At 42.7% G+C, this 15,059-nt stretch overlaps 2 pseudogenes; both read right to left on the minus strand.

The window, feature by feature from the left end:
• Positions 1-11,495: 11,495 nt before the first annotated feature.
• On the minus strand, positions 11,496-12,819 carry LOC129073241 (elongation factor 1-gamma-like; annotated as a pseudogene).
• A 645-nt stretch (positions 12,820-13,464) lies between these two features.
• On the minus strand, positions 13,465-14,461 carry LOC129073215 (glyceraldehyde-3-phosphate dehydrogenase-like; annotated as a pseudogene).
• Positions 14,462-15,059: the final 598 nt, after the last annotated feature.

The following is a 15,059-nucleotide window of genomic DNA, read 5'->3' on the forward strand; positions in this document are numbered from 1 at the left end:
TTGGGATTCCTCCTTTCCCTTTGACTGAGGGGGTATTTCTTTGCCTTCCTATTATTTGTGAGACTCTTCTTTTTTGCTTCTGCTTCTTAAATTGATATGTCTTGAATCCTGACTTTGTGGTGTGAACTTCTATGGTAGGAGACTGCTGTTTTTACTTTCTGGACCTGCCTCTGATGATGTCAGATATTGTCCCTGTCTGACATTAGGCAGTCTTTTCAAGACTTCCAGGAATCTGCTGTCTGTGGCTGTCTCCTTCAGCTGTTAATCTATTCACTCTGCACTCAGCAGGCGGCTTAGGCCTGCACAGGTCAGGGTGGAATCCCACCTGGTGGCAGTGCTATTTTGTCCTCTGATGCTACTGCCTCTCAGGGCGAGTGGTCTCTGCCTGGTCAAGATGGATCCTGCTGCATCGGAGATGAGTCAGCACTGAGGTCTCACGGGCTGCTCTCTCAGTTTTCTCCCCAAATACTCCTTCCCCTGTTTCTCCTTAGCAGTCTATAGCCCACTCTGCCCCTGCTTTTGCTGGAGACCAGGGTAAGTGGCTGCAAATAAAAATTTATGCGTTTACCCTTTAAATAGCTCTTTGCATCTCCAGCTGCCTGTCTCTGGCAGAGAGCAACTCTGCTGTTTTTCGCAGCTGGCTTTTTTTCTGTGTACTTTCTGGGCTCTGGTGCTGCAGGCTGGAGACCTGTGCTTTTGGTATAGACCCCACTCTTCTCAGCTGGGTTCCAACTGGCTCTTTCAGTTTTGGTGCTGCCGCCATTGGATGCCTGGGTGCCCTGCCTCCCATCTTCAGTCTCTACTGCACTCTTTACCAGTTAGTTTGTGCTAAAGCTGATTTTTCTGTCTCCAGGGTTGTAAGGCCCCTCTCTTGCTATTGTTCAGATCATTGTTCCAGGTGATTTCTCCACAATTTTGTTGTAATTCCAGGTTGGTCCTGGGAGAATTTCAGTGTTCTAATTGCCTTTCCTTGAACCTCCAGTACAATATTGGAATGGTTAGAACAGAAATACAGTAGTCCCTCCATATCCACAGGGGATATATTACAAGAGTACCAATGGGGGTTTGAAAATGCAGATAGTACTGAGTGTTATATATACCATGTCTTTTCCCTTACATATATATCTTTTAACTTAAAGGAGGTAATTTATTGCTTTTATTTGGCATATCCGAATTTCCAGTATCACTTCTCTTGCACTTCAGGGTCATTATTAAGACAAAATATGGGTTACTTAAACACAAGCATGGTGATGCTGCCACAGTCAATCTTATTACCAAGAAGGTTACTAAGTCACTAAGGGGCAGGTAGCATATACAGTGTGGAGATGCTGGAAAAAGTTGTGATTAACATCCTGGAAGTTGGTGGTAAAATTTCACTTTTTTGCATGTAGCTGTATAGCTATCACAAGAGCATTTGTTGAAGAGTCTATTTTTATTCCCTTTTATGCTTCTGTCTGTTTTTTAAAATTTTAATTGACCATAGAGACTTGGGATAATTTCTGAGATCTCTATTCTGTTACAATGATCTATGTCTCTGTTCTTATGCCAGTACCAGTCTCCTTTAATTAGAGTGGCCTATTAATATAGTTTGATGTCAGGTATTATGACCCCTCCTACTTTGTTCTTCTTTCTCAAAATGGATGCAGCTATTTTGGGTCATTGATGATTAAAATAAATTTTTTAAATGCTTGTTTTGTGTCTGTGAGTTACATTATTGGTATTTTAATAGGTATCATATCGGATCTATAAATTGGTATTGTCAGTATGAGCGTTTTAATGATGTTAATCCTTCCAATCCATGAACATGGTATATCCTTCCATTTATTTGTGTTTTCCTTCATTTCTTTCATCAGTGTTGCATAGTTTTCTCCTTACATTTCTTTTACCTCCTTGGTTAAATTTCATAGGTACTTTGTTTTCAAGTTGCTATAGCAAGTGGGATTTTTTTTTCTAATTTCCAATTCTGATATTTCATTTTTGGCTACATAAATACCTTCGAGTTCTGAATATTGAATTTGTATCCTGCTGTTTTGCCAAATTCATTTATAAGGTAGATTAGTTTTGGTGGAGTTTACTTGGCTTTCTATATACACTATCATGTCGTCTGCAAACAGGGACAGTTTTACTTCCTCCTTTCCAAAGTGGATGCCTTTTATTGATTTTTCTTATCTGATTACTGTGGCAAGGACTTCCAGTGCTATGCTGAATAGAAGTGGTGAAAGCGGATATCTTTGTCTTGTTCCGAATCTTACAGGGAAAGCTTTTAGTTTTGCACTTTGACTATGATGTAGGCTGTCAATTTTTCACATATGGTCTTCATTACGTTGAGGTATGCCCCCTTTATTCCACTGTGATGAGTGTTTTTATCATAAATGGATGCTGTACCTTATCAAATACTTTTTTCATATCTATTGACATGATCATGTGGCCTTTGTCTTCCTTTTGTTTTTTTATTTGTTTTTGTATTTTTTAATTTTATTTTAATATATTTTTTCAAATACATTTGTCTCTGACTCCCCCCACCACTTTCCCTTGCCGCCGCCCTCCTACCCTCCCTTAGCTCTTCCCCTTTGGTTTTGTCCATGAGTCCTTGCTATATGTTCCTAGACTTTCCCCTTCCCTTCCTTTTCCCTGTCCCCCTCACTCCTTCCCTCTTGTCTCTGTTGGTTTCTTTTCCTTTCAGTGTTGCTGGTCTTATTTTCCTTGCATCTCTGCATTGTTGCTTAGGTTCCTCTTATAGATGAGATCATATGGTATTTGTCTTTCGCCCCCTGGCTTATTTCACTTAGCATAATGCTATCGAGTTCCATCCATGCTGTCACGAAGTTTAGTAGTTCTTTCTTTCCGCTGGGTAGTATTCCATGGTGTATATGTACCATTACTTTTTGATTCAATCATCTATTGATGGGCATTTAGGTTGCTTCCAAAACTTGGCTATTGCAAATTGTGCTGCTATGAATATTGTGGTGCATAGGTTCTTTTATATTGGCATTTTGGTGTTCTGAGGGTATAGTCCCAGCAGGGGAATCACTGGATCAAAAGGCAGTTCCATTTTCAGCTTTGGGAAGAAATTCCACACAGCTTTCCACAGTGGCTGCACCAGTCTGCATTCCCACCAACAGAGTACTAGGGTTCCCTTTTCTCCACAGCCTCGCCATCACCTGTTGTTTGTGGATCTGTTTATGATGGCCATTCTGACCAATGTGAGGTGGTACCTCATGGTGGTTTTGATCTGCATTTCTCTGATGGCTAGTGATGCTGAGCATCCTTTCAAATGCCTCTGGGCCCTCTGAATCTCCTCCTTGGGAAAACAGTCTGCCCAGGTCCTAGGCCCATTTTTTGATTGGATCATTTATCTTCTTGGAGTGGAGTCGAGTGAGTTCTTTATATATCTTGGAGATCAAACCTCTATCTGATGAATCATTAGCAAATATATTTTCCCATATGGTTGGCTCCCTTTTCATTTTGCTGATGTTTTCTTTTGCTGAGCAGAAGCTTCTTATTTTGATGAGGTCCCACTTGTTTATTCTTTCCTTCATGTCCCTTGCCTTAGGAGACATATCAGTGAAAAAATTGCTGCATGGGATAACTGAGAGTTTCCTGCCAATGTTCTCCTCTAGGACTTTGATGGTGTTGCAACTTCCATTTAAGTCTTTTATCCATCTTGAGTTTATTTTTGTGTATGGAGTCAGCTGATGATCCAATTTCAATTTTTTGCATGTAGCCCTCCAGCTCTCCCAACACCATTTGATGAAGAGGCTATTATTGCTCCATTTTGTGCATCTACCCCCTTTGTCAAATATTAGATGCCCATAAAAACCTGGGCTTATTTCTGGGCTTTCTATTCTGTTCCAATGGTCTATGGGTCTGTTCTTGTGCCAGTACCAGAGTATTTTGAGTGTGGTGGCTTTGTAGTAGAACTTGATGTCCGATATTATGATCCCTCCTACTTTGTTTTTCTTTCTCAAATTGCTGAGACTATTCGGGGTCGTTTATGGTTCCATATAAATTTTTGAAATGACTGTTCTATTTCTGTGAAATATGTCATTGGTATCTTAATAGGGATTGCGATGAATCTATAAATTGCTTTGGGTAGTATGGACATTTTGATGATATTAATTCTTCCAATCCATGAGCACGGTATATGTTTCCATTTATTTGTGTCTTCCTTAATTTCTTTTTTCAATGTTGTATAGTTTTCTGCATACAGGTCTTTTCTGTCTTTGGTTAAATTTATGCCAAAGCACTTAATTTTTCTTCTTGCTATATTGAATGGTATTTTTTTTTCTGATTTCTTCCTCTTCTATTGCATTGCTGGTGTACAAAAATGCCTTTGATTTCTGAATGTTGACTTTGTATCCTGCTGTTTTGCCAAATTCACTTGTTAGGTTGAGGAGTTTTTTGGTAGAGTCTACAGGGTTCTCTATGTGCACTATCATGTCATCTGCAAACAATGATAGCTTTACTTCCTCCTTTCCTATTTGGGTGCATTTTATCTCTTTCTCTTGTGTGACTGCTGTGGCTAGGACTTCCAATACGATGTTGAAAAGAAGCGGTGAGAGCGGACATCCTTGTTGTGTTCCCGATCTTAGTGGGAAAGCTTTCAGTTTTACCTGTTGAGTATGATATTGGCTGTAGGTTTTTCATATATGGCCTTTATTACATTGAGGAATGCCCAATTTATTCCCATTTTGCTGAGTGTTTTGATCATAAATGGGTGCTGTACCTTATCAAATGCTTTTTCTGCATCTATAGAGATGATAATGTGGTGTTTGTCCTTTCTTTTATTTATGTGATGTATCACGTTTACTGATTTGCTTATATTGAACCATCCTTGCATTCCTGGGAGGAATCCCACTTGATTGTGGTCGATAATCCTTTTAAAGTGTTGCTGGGTGCGCTTTGCCAACATTTTGTTAAGGATTTTAGCATGTATGTTCAACAGCAAAAGTGGCCTGTAGTTTTCTTTCTTTGTAGGGTCTTTATCTGGTTTTGGGATCAGGGTGATGCTGGCCTCATAGAAAGAGTCTGGGAGTCTTCCCTCCTCTTGGATTTTTTGGAATAGTCTGAGAAGGAGAGGGGTTAGCTCTTCCTTAAATGTTTTGTAAAATTCTCCTTTGAAACCATTCGGCCCTGGGCTTTTGTGTGCCAGGAGTTTCTTGATGACTGCTTCAATTTCCCCAGCTGTTATGGGTCTGTTCAAGCTTTCTGTTTCTTCCTCCTTCAGTGTTGGAAGATTATACTTTTCTAAAAATTTGTCCATTTCATCAAGATTTTCAAATTTCTTGGCATACAATTGTTCATAGCAGTTTCTGATGATCATTTGTATTTCTGTTGTATCAGTTGTTAGTTCTCCTCTTTCGTTTTTGATATTATTAATTTGGTCCTCTCCCTTTTTTTCTTGATGAGTCTGCTTAAAGGCTTGTCAATTTCATTTATCTTTACAAAGAACCAGCTTCTGGATTGGTTGATCCTCTCAATTGTTCTTTTTGTCTCTATGTCATACAGTTCTGCTCTAATCTTGACTATTTCCTTCCTTCTACTTGCTCTGGGATTTATTTGTTGTTGTTTCTCCAGTTCTTGAAGTTGCAGTGTTAGGTCTTTTATTTGAAATGTTTCTGTCTTTTTTAAGTAAGCCTGCATTGCTATCAAATTCCCTCTCAGGACTGCATTTGCTGTGTCCCATAGGTTTTGGACTGTTATCTGTTCATTTTCATTTGTTTCCAGAAATTTCTTGATTTCTTCTCTTATCTCATTATTGACCCATTCATTGTTTAATAGTCTACTGTTCAGTCTCCATGAGTTTGTAAGTTTTTGAAGTTTCTCTTTGAGGTTGATTTTCAGTTTCAGTCCCTTGTGGTCTGAGAAAAAGTTTGGTATTATTTCAATTTTCCTGAATTTGCTGATGTTTTCTTTGTGTCCTATCATGTGGTCTGTCTTTGAAAAACTGCCATGATCATTTGTAAAGAATGTGTATTTTTCTTCTATGGGATGAAAGGTTCTATATATGACAGTTAAGTCTCTTTAATTCAGTGTGTCATTCAGCGCCACAATATGTTTATTAATGTTTTGTTTGGAAGATCTGTCCATTTTTGACAGTGGGTTGTTGAAATCTCCTACTATCAGTGTGTTGCTGTCTATATCTTTTTTGAAGTCATCCAAAAATTTCCTTATAAAATTTAAGGCTCCAATGTAGAGAGCATATAAATTTACAATATTGATGTCTTCTTGATAGGTTCTTCCATTATGTATTATAAAGTGACCCTCTGGCTCTCTATTTATGACCTTTGTTTTGAAATCTACTTTGTCTGATACAAGTATGGCAACCCCGGCCCTTTTCTCATGCCCATTTGCTTGGAACATTTTTTTCCATCCCTTTACTTTCAATCTGTGTAGGTCTCTTGCTCTGAGGTGGGTCTCTTGTAGGCAGCATATTTGTGGGTCATGTTTTCTTATCCATTCAGCTACCCTGTGTCTTTTGATTGGTGCAACTAGTCCATTCACATTGAGAGATATTACTGATAGAAACTTACTCTTCTTTTCTCTTTCTACCTGTGTTTCTCTTTCTCTCATTTTTTTTCCCTCATTTGCTTAAACCAGTCCCCTTAGCATATCTTGGAGTGCTGGTTTGGTAGAGATGTATTCTTTTAGTCTTCTCTTGTCTGGGAAACTCCGTATTTCCCCTTCCATTTTAATGGAGAACCTAGCTGGGTAGAGCAGCCTTGGCTGTAGGCCCTTGCTTTTCATGGCTTGGAATATTTGTTGCCATTCCCTTCTGTCCTGTAGTGTTTCTGTTGAGAAGTCAGCTCCTAGGCGTATCAGGCCCCCTTGTATGTTATTTTCTCCCTCTCCCTTGGTGCCTTGAGGATTCTCTCTTTGTCTTTGACATTTGCCATTTTAATGATGAGGTGTCTTGGAGTGGTCCTCTTTGAGTCCCTCTTGAGTGGGGTCCTTTGTGCCTCCTGGATCCATGAGAGCCTTTCTCTCCTCAAATTAGGGAAATTTTCCATCATTACTTTTTCTAGGAAGTTCTGTATCCCTTGCTCCTCTTCTTCTCCTTCTGGCATCCCTATTATACAGCTGTTATTGCGTTTCAGTTTGTCCTGCATTCCCCTAAATGCCTATTCATTCTTTTGGCGTCATTTTTCCATTTCTTGTTCTTTCTGTGAGCTTATTTCTACCTTATCTTCCATCTCACTGATGCGATCCTCGGCTTCATCCTGCCTGGTTTGGATTCCTTCTACTGTATTCTTAAATTCAGAAATGGCATTCTTCATATCCTCTTGTGTCTTCTTGATAGTTTCTATGTCCTTTTCTAGGCTGATATAGATTGTTGTAAGATCCTGATAGTTTCTCTGCAGTTCCTCATAGTTATCTTTGAGCTGGCTGAGCTCATTGAGCGTCCTTAGAACCATTGTTTTGAATTTAATATCTGATGGTTCCCTTGCCTCTATTTCATTTAACTCTCCTTGTGGGGAGTCCCCTTTTCCACTCATTTGGGGGGAACTTCTTTTTCTTCCCATTTTTGTGAGAGTCTGTTAAGTATTTTTGTCCTCTACTTTTCTTTCTGGGCCTGCCTCTGATGATGTCTGTTGTTGTCCCTATATGACCTTTGGTTGTTTGTTTGAGCCTTCCAGGTGTCTGCTGTCTGTGTCTGACTCCTGCTTGGGGCAGCTCTGTGACCCCTTCGGTCAGGGCTGGGCTATTCTTTGGGATCTCTCTGCACTCTCATTCAGGCTCCTTGAGCGTGCTCCCGGCAGGGCTGGATCCCCCCCCGCCTGGTCTTGCATGTGCTTTCCCCAGACCAGCGGTCTTATTCGCGACATTGCGTATTCATCTGGCCTCTCTGGTGGGCGACCTCCCCGGCACTGGTCAGTTTGGGGTCTTCTGTTGTGTGTTTTCCCTGCTTTTGTCTCTTTGGGTGCGTTGCTTGCCCTCGCCAAATGGGGACTACGGAAATAGGAGGAAGTCAGCTCCTGGACTCTCTGGTTTATCCTGTCTCTGGTCTCTCCTCCAGGGTCTCTGGGCAGCTCTACTACTTTTGTGGGCCTCTCTGGAATCGCGGGTGAGCTGGTCAGTTTACGCTTGCCTTTGCAGCTCTGTGCACTCCCTCGCAGGCCGTATCTGTGCTAATCTGTGGGAAGCGTTGCCGGCCGGTGCAAGCGTTCGACAGCCCTCGCGGATCACACACATGCTTGCCAACCCTCGCTGGTCACTTGGCGCAAATGTGCGCGCCTGCACTGGGTGTTTGGCGTGTCTGTGTGTGCTTTTCAGCTTTTGGCTCTTTGGGGTTTGGCCTCTTTCTGCGCAATGGAGACTATGGCAAGGAGAAGTATTCGGGACTCCCTCGTTCCTCCTCCCATTATTTCCCCAACGCCTCCGTTTCTAGTCTCTCCTCAGGGGTCTCTGGGCATTTCTGTGACCCCTTCGGCCAAGGATCCACCGCCTGTGTGGCTTGTGTTTCAATCGTAGGCAGTCTGTTTCCTGCACATCCCTCTTCTGCCTCTTTGGGGGCACGCCTTTCCAGCCCACAATGGAGACACAGAACGAGGAGAGAGTTGGGACTCCCAGGTTCCTCCTCCAGTTCTTTCCCCAACGCCTCCATCTCCAGTCTGTCCTCAAGGCTTTCCCAGCCAGTCTGCACGCAGCTGTGCATCTCACACTCGAACAAGCTATGTGAGGAGCGCTCAAAAGGCAGGTTAATTAATTCCCTTAAGCCTGAGCGGGTTGGGAGCTGCAGAGTGGGAGGTGCGTTATCACCCGGGCTCCACTGGCCGCCGTGTCAGTACTCTTCACAAAGTTTTCCTTACCAGTCTTTTCCCAGGCACCAGCCCACCCTGCTGCCGCCTCTACCCAGAGATCAAGGAGGGTGGCTGCCACTCCAGTTTTTGCGTTGGCCCTTTAAATGTCTCTTTGCATCCCCAGCTGCCCGTCTCTGGCAGAGAGCACCCCTAAGCTTTTTGGGGTTGTGTTTTGTCTGTATTTTCTTGGTTTTAGCTGCTGTAGTTTAGGGGTCCCCGTTTATGATTCAGACCCCGTTCCTCTCGGGGGAAGCTAACTGGCCGTTTCAATATCCCTGTGGTGCTAGTGCCCTTGGGCACCCAACCCCCCGTCTCAAGCCTCCGCCGCACTTCTCACCCGTTGGGATGTGTGAGAGTTGACTCCACTGTGTGTCCGCGGCTCCAAAGCTCCTCTCCCACTATCGTTCCATTGTTTCCAGGTGATTACTCCACTCTTTAGTTGCAATTCCAGTTTGGTTTTGCTAGGAGGTCAGCGTGACTCCCATTCACTCCTCTGCCATCTTCTCTCCTCCTTCCTTTTTTTTTTTTGATGTATTATGTTTATTGATTTGTGAATATTGAACCATCCTTGCATTCCTGACATGAATCCCACGTGATCATGTTGGACGATCATTTTAATGTATTGCTGGATATGGCTTGCCAATATTTTGTTTCGGACTTTAATGTCTATGTTCATTGCAATATTGGCCTGTAGTATTCTTTCTTGTTTTGTCTTTATTTGGTGTTGGGATTAGGATGATGCTGTCCTCGTCATAAGACTATGGGAGTCTTCCCTCCCTTGGGAATTTTTGGAATAGTGTGAGAAGGACAGAAGTTAGATCTTCCTTAAATATTTTCAAAAATTCTACTGTGAAACCATGTAGTCCAAGGCTTTTGTGTGCCAGAATTTTTTTATTACTGCTTCAATTTCACCAACTGTTATTGATCTGTTCAGGCTTCCTGGTTTTTCTTCATTCAGTGTTAGAAGGTGACATTTTTCTAGAAATTTGTCAATTTCTGCCAGGCTTTCAAATTTCTTGGCATATTAATTGTTCATAGTAATTTCTTACCATCCTTTTTATTTCTGTAGTATCAGTTGTTATTTCTTCCCTTTCATTCCTGATATTATTTATGTGGGTTTTCTCCCTTTTTTTTCTTCTTCAGGAATATGCTTAAATGTTTGTTGATTTTGTTTCTCTTTTCAAAGAACCATCTCCTGGATTGGTTGATTCTTTGAATTGTTCTTTTATTCTCTATGCCATTCAATTCTGCTCTCATCTTGATCATTTCCTTTCTTCTCCTTGTTCTGGGCTTTATTTATTGTTGTTTCTCCAGTTCTTGAAGCTGTAGGGTTAGGTCGTTTATTTGAAATGTTTCTATCTTTTTGAGGTAAGCCTGTTTTGCTATGAACTTCCTTCTCAGAACTGATTTTGTTGCATCCCATAGGTTTGCAACTGTTGTCATTGTTTTCATGTGTTTCTTCAAAATTTTTGATTTCTTCTTTGATTTCATTTTTGACCCATTCATTGTTTAATAGCATGCTATTAAGTCTGTATGAGATTTAATATTTTTTAGTTTTTTCCTTGACATTGGTTTCTCGTTTCAAGCCCTTGTGCTCTGAGAAAATGCTTGTTATTATTTCAATTCTTGAATTTGTTAAGGCTTGATTTTTTCCTATCATTTGGTCTATCTTTGAAAATATTCCATGTGCATTTGAAAAGAATGTATGTTTTGCTTCTTTGGGATGAAATGTTCTATGTATATCAGTTCTGTCCATTTGATCCAATTCATTGTTCAGTTCCACAATGGGCTTGGTGATGTTAGGTTGGGAAGATGTAGCCATTGTTGACAGTGCGGTTTTAAAACCCCCTTGTATCAGTGTGTTGCTGTCTATATTTTTCTGAAGTTCTCCAAGATTTTCCTTATGTATTTTCATGCTTCTATGTTGGGTGTATATAAGTTTACAATGCTTATGTCTCCTTTTGGATTCTTCCTGTGGGTATTATGTAGTGTCCTTCTAGGGCTCTTTATTCCCTTTGTTTTGAAAACTATTTTGTCTGATACAAGTATTGCTGTCCCTGCATTTTTTCCCCTGTCCATTTACTTGAAATATTGTTTTCCATCCCTTTCCTTTCAGTCTGTGTAGGTCATTTGTTCTGAAGTGGGTCTCGTAGGCAGCATATGTGTGGCTCATGTTTTCTTATCCATTCAGGTATCCTATATATTTTGATAGGGACATTTAATCCATTTCCATTTAAAGTTATTTATGATAGGTACAAATTCATTTTTTTCCCCTATGTACCTATTATCCTCTCTCAGTCTTTTTATTCACTTCTTAAAGAAGTCCATTTAACATATCTTGAAGTGCTGGTTTGGTGGTGAATTGTTTTAACCTGTTTTGTTTGCAAAACTCTGTATTTTGCCTTCCATTTTAATTGAGAGCCTTGCTGGTTAGAGTAGTCTTGGCTGTAGGTTCTTGTTTTTCATTTCTTGGACTATTTCCTGCCATTCCATTCTGGCTTGTAGTGTTTCTGTTGTGAAGTCAGCTGCTAGCCATGTTGGTCTCCATTACATGTTACTACTTGTTTCTCCCTTGCTGCCTTTAGGATTCTCTTTGTCTTTGATATTTGCCATTTTTTTTCAATGTTAAGTTTCCTTTAATGACCTCATCTCTCTGAAGGACAGGTGTAGGCAGCTAGGTGATGGCAAAGATGTTCACTTGAAGATCTTTCCCTGATTGAAGGCTTTGCCCACATGGGAAGGCCCCCTCCCAGCAAAAGTACTCTTGAACCAGCATCTGGGTTTCCTTGCTGCCAGGATCCAGTTTCTGCCATGTATATGACTCGTAGTCCACCTGCCAGTCTGGACTCAGCAGAAAGGCAAATTCCTGGCCTCGGAAGACCCAGACTCCAAAAATGGAGCTGCTGTTCTTGGTTCCAAAGAGGATGACGCTGGCGAAGTCATTCTTCCTCAGCTTGTCCAGTCGCTGAAACATTCCAGTGATGAGGTTACAACTCATGAAGGTCTGGGTGAGCTCTTAAGGGAAGTGGTACTCAGAGTACCACAGGGACCAGCAGTCCTTATCGAAGTGCTCCGAAAAGTACGGCAGCACCACGGAGAGCGTGTATGCATTGGACTACTTGCACTTAAATTCATCCAATACAAAGGTACTTTTGGGCAGGTGAGCAAAGGGGTCCTTGGCCTTCGGTTCAGCAGCCAGCACCTGCTCACACTCATCCATCTCCTCCTCAGGGGTGGGGGCAGCTGCCTTCTTCTCCTCTTTCCGCTCAACCTGGGGTTTCTGCTTCTCCTCCCGAGACCCCTTCTCCTTCTGAGGGGTGTGCTTTTTAGGCTGGCTCTTTGTAATCTTTTTAGCATCAGACTGGGCCATCTTCTCACAGAGCTCTACCTCCCCCAAGACAGCGCGGAACTGGGGCTGGTTAATGCAGGTGAGGAACCAGTGGTTGGTATTAGGGAAGGCCTGGCAGAAGGAAGGCTCCAGGACCTGTTTATAGGGCTACAGCAGGGTGCAGACAACCAGGATGTCAGCCAGTGTCACACGTTCACCCACCAGGAAAGTCCGTGTCTTCAAGTGAGCATCCAGCAGCCCCAGAACTCACCTCACTTTATCCTTTGCATTCTCTTTGGCCTGCTTGTTGTAGTGCATGATGCCCAAGGTGGGGAACACCCAGGTACTGGCTGGGGGCACTATGTTGCTGTCAGCAAAGCTCACCCACTGCACTACCTGGGCCGCTGCCTCTGGATTGCTTCCCCGCAGCTCCTCATTGCCCACATAGTAGGTGATGGCATTGCTCTCAAACACAGAGAATCCATCATCACCTTCAAATTCTGGAACCTTGCCAGCAGTAAATTTGCGGAGAAATTCTGGGTTGGGGTTGGTTTGGCTGAAGTGGAAGTAGGGTGGTGCAGATAGCACGTGGACCTGAGCCCCGCTGTACTGAGCAGCAATGAGGGCCTTGAAGGACCTCCAGTTTTCAGGGTACGTGTATAGGGTCCCAGACGCTATGGTGATTCCACAGAGAAAAGGGTGATATTTGCCATCTTAATGATGATGTGTCTTGACGTGGGCCTCATTGGGTTCCTCTTGAATGGGACCGTCTGTGCTTCCTGGACTTCTGTGAGTTTTTCTCTCCTCCAATTTGGGAAGTTTTCTATCATTACTTTTCCAAACAGGTTGTCTATACCTTTCTCATCCTCCTCTTCTTCTGGTATCCCTATTATATGGATATTATTATGTTTCAGGTTGTCCTGCATTTCCCTAAATGTCTCTTCATGCTTTTTGAGTCCTTTTTAATTTTCTTGCACTTTCGGGGAGATTTTTTCTACTTTGTCCTCCAGCTCACTGTTTCCATTCTCTGCTTCATCTAGGCTGCTTTTGATTCCTTCTATTGTGTTCTTCAATTCAGAAGTCGTATTTTTCATTTATTCTTGCCTTTTATTGATAGTTCCTATATCCTTTTTCTTTTTCCTGCTTGGTACAGTGAACTTTATTGATGGTACATGATCAGGCAGGGATCCCTAAGCCCCTCCTCTCTTAAGGGTTCTAGGATGGAAACTGGTGGTCAGGAGATTCTCAGTGTATTGAGTGATTGATGAAGGGCAATGACTACCCAGCAGCTCCTGTCTTTCTTCCTGTCACTGGGTCTGGTGGTCTAGGGGGCTCTTACTCCTTGGAGGCCATGTGAACCATGAGGTCTACCACTATGTTGTTATAGCCAAATTCATTTTCATACCAGGAAATGAGATTGGCAAAATGGTCATTGAGGGCAGTGCGAACTCTGGCATCGAAGGTTGAGGAGTGCGTGCCACTCTTAAAGTTGCAGGAAACAACCTGGTCCTCGTTATTGCCCAAGATGCCCTTGAGGGGGCCCTCTGATGCATGCTTCACTACTTTCTTGATGTCATCATATTTGGCAGCTTTCTCTAGGTGGCTGGTCAGATCTACAACTGACACGTTGTGGGTGAGGACACGGAAGTCCATGCCAGTGAGCTTCCCATTCAGCTCAGGGATGACCTTACCCACAACCTTGGAAGTGCCAGTAGAAGCAGAGATGATGTTCTGGGCATCCCCTCGGCCATCCCACCACAGCTTCCCAGAGGGGCCATCCACAGTCTTCTGGGTGGCAGTGATTGCATGGACTGCGGTCTTGAGTCCCTCCACAATGCCAAAATTGTCATGGGTTACCTTGGCCAGGGGGGCCAAGCAGTTGGTACAGGAGGCATTGCTGACAATCTTCATGGAGTTGTCATACTTGTCATGGTTCACACCCATCACAAACATGGGAGCATTGGCAGAAGGGGCAGAGATGATGACCCTCTTGGTTCCACCCTTCAAATGAGCCCGTCTTCTGCATGGTAGTGAAGACATCAGTGGACTCCGCAATATACTCAGCACCAGCATCACCCCATTTGATGTCAGCAGGATCTCGCTCCTGGAAGATGGAGATGGACTTTCCATTGATGGCAAGCTTCCCATTGTCAGCCTTGACTCTGCCTTTGAACTTACCATGAGTAGAATCATACTGGAACATGTAGACCATGTAGTTGAGGTCAATGAAAAGACCATTGATGATGACAAAATCCACTTTGATGGAGTAAAAAACCGCCCTGGTGACCAGGTGTACAATATGGCCAAATATGTTCACTCCAATCTTCACCATCTTGTCTCAGGTTTGAGGCTGGCACTGCGCAGGAAGACGCAGCTGTCTGTCAAACAGGAGGAGCAGAGAGCCTCTATGTCTTTTTTCATACTAATACAGTTTGCAGTATGTTCCTCATAATTACCCTATAGTTTTTCATAATTCTCTTTGAACTTGCTGAGCTTCCTTGGAACCATTGTTTTTAACTCAGTATCTGATTGTTTACTTGCCTCTATTTCATTTAGTTCTCTTTATGGGGATTGCTCCTTTCCCTTCAATCAGGGGGTGTTTCTTCATCTTCTCCTTATTTCCGAGTCTCTTCCTTTTACCTTCTGCTTCTTAAATTGATCTGTCTTGGTTTCCTGACTTTGTGGTATGAACTTGTATGGTAGGAGATCGCTCTTTTTTTTTTCCTTTCTGGATTGGCTTCTGAAGATGTCAGCTGTCGACCCCATCTGACATTAGGCAGCCTTTTAGAGACTTCCAGGAATCTACTGTTTGTGGCTCTGTCCTGCAGTTGTTAATCTAGTCACTCTGCACTCAGCAGTCAGGCTTAGGCACCCCAGGGCGGGGCAGAGTCCCTCCTGTGGGCAGGGTTATTGTATCCTTTCATGGTGCT

The sequence above is a fragment of the Pteronotus mesoamericanus genome, unplaced genomic scaffold (genome assembly GCF_021234165.1).
Source record: "Pteronotus mesoamericanus isolate MK-2021 breed Mesoamerican mustached bat unplaced genomic scaffold, CSHL_Meso_final contig_37, whole genome shotgun sequence".
NCBI lineage: Eukaryota > Metazoa > Chordata > Mammalia > Chiroptera > Mormoopidae > Pteronotus > Pteronotus mesoamericanus.